Here is a 1,805-nt window from a genome sequence, read left to right as displayed (position 1 = left end):
GTGAACATGTATAGCCTAATATTATTCAGTATTAATCATTATTTATTTATGTTTATATTTATATAAATATGTATTGACAAGACGAGAGCAGTCCATTAGGCGTCTGTCCTTTTATTATGTCTGTGAGAAACGGCCTGATCTACGGAAGATGGGTCCTTCGAAGGCCACGAATATGGACGACCAGAAGAGAGAAGCTGACTTAGCCTCCGGCTAGATGCCTAGCAGCCGGATAGCCTCTGGCTAGATGTCTAGCCTCCGGCTAGCTGCCTAGCAGCCGGATAGCCTCCGGCTAGCTACCTAGCAGCCGGATAGCCTCCGGCTAGACGTCTAGCCTCCAACTCGGTGTTATGTTGCTTAGCAACTGTGACAACGTGACGCACAGAGCGGCGAAGGAAAAACGGACTCGAAGTTTGTTTTTTTACTCTTTTATTCTTCACCTTTTGTAATAAAGACTGTTCCAGAGTAAAAAAGAAATCTGTTTGTCTGATTCTAAAATGTTTAAACATGTATAGCAAGCAATGTAAACAAATTATTTATTTTCAAATACTCTCCAGATCTCAGGAAGTTAGACATTATAGTTAAGTAAAACTGTTATGTTTGAAGGCTTAGTTTTAATCAGTGAAACCCATTTGCTCAGGAATAAATTACTTTAGTGAGCCAAACATATTTACAGCTATTACCAGACTTAATATCTGTGTTTCACCTCCACTCATAGGGGAAAACTAGCGGGAGTTTTTAAAACGATTTGCCGGGAGACATGCGTTCTCACTCGGTGTACCGAACCTGGAGCGCCCGGCCAGCTGACAGCAGGCGAGGGGAGCTGGCTGTTAATGCAGCGGGAGCAGATCTCCGAAAACTTCTGAGCAATATTGGAATTAGGTGAAATATTGATGAACTGAGCAGATATTTGAGATCTATACATCTACATTCTCACCTAAAAACATTGTAAAAATCTCATTTTGTGTAATTTTAAGTGTAACACAACATAAATAATTTTGTCGCCATTGCTGCTTAAAGGGCCTCTAAACTTTCACCAGCCAACGCTGCAATGTTTTCATTTTTCCAAACAAAAGAAGTAAAACCTTTTTTTGTTTTGTATAATTTGTTGTTTTCCCCACTCATCAGTGAACAAAAAATATACGGATGGACCAAAAAAGTCTAGTTTCTGTTGTAAAGGCAGATGTGAATTCTTGTAGATTTTGCTGAAAAACATCAACCTGAAAACAAAGACATGAGTTTGTCTTTCTTCAGAAAATCAGCTTTATTTCATCAAGTTTACAAAAATGTTTTCTCTAGAGCAAAACTCACTGTAAGCTTTTGAACTGCAAAAACAGAAAATCTTACCAATTATTTGTGTCTAGTTTTTAGTGTAGATGCCTTAGTTCACATGAAATAAGAAAAATAACTTACAAATAACTTTGCAGCAAGAAATGAGAAGTTTTAACTAAACGATTTCTTAATATTGATAAAAGAAAAGTTTTTGTTTCTTTGACAGATCATTTTACTTTAAAAAGTCATGCAGAACTTGTCTTTTTATCATCTAAAGTTGGCTTTTTTTTCATTAAACTAAACAGAGTTTCTTTAGACGCATGAGTTGTTAAATTCCTCTGTATGCAGATGACAGTGCAGATCCGGTTACTGGACAGATCATTGTCTTGTGATTGGTTGCTTTCTTTCCAGCAGGAAGTTGTGAACAGAGTTTAAAATCTGCTGCAACTTTACTTATTGAGAAATAAGATATTATCACAGATCAACTTGTACACAGTAACTTTAATCCCCAAATAATTTGGCTGTAAATTAGAAAA

At 36.7% G+C, this 1,805-nt stretch overlaps 1 protein-coding gene across 2 annotated transcripts in view; it reads left to right on the top strand.

Annotated features, from left to right (window-relative positions):
• The window catches only part of LOC106948532 (anionic trypsin-2-like), a 17,394-nt gene that overhangs the window by 9,838 nt on the left and 5,751 nt on the right, over window positions 1–1,805 (top strand). The gene's annotated exons all lie outside the window — the stretch shown is intronic.

The sequence above is a fragment of the Poecilia latipinna genome, unplaced genomic scaffold (genome assembly GCF_001443285.1).
Source record: "Poecilia latipinna isolate Pla-1442-1.1 unplaced genomic scaffold, P_latipinna-1.0 Scaffold293, whole genome shotgun sequence".
NCBI lineage: Eukaryota > Metazoa > Chordata > Actinopteri > Cyprinodontiformes > Poeciliidae > Poecilia > Poecilia latipinna.
The sequence above is the reverse complement of the archived record's forward strand: the minus strand, read 5'-3'. Positions and strand labels throughout refer to the sequence as shown.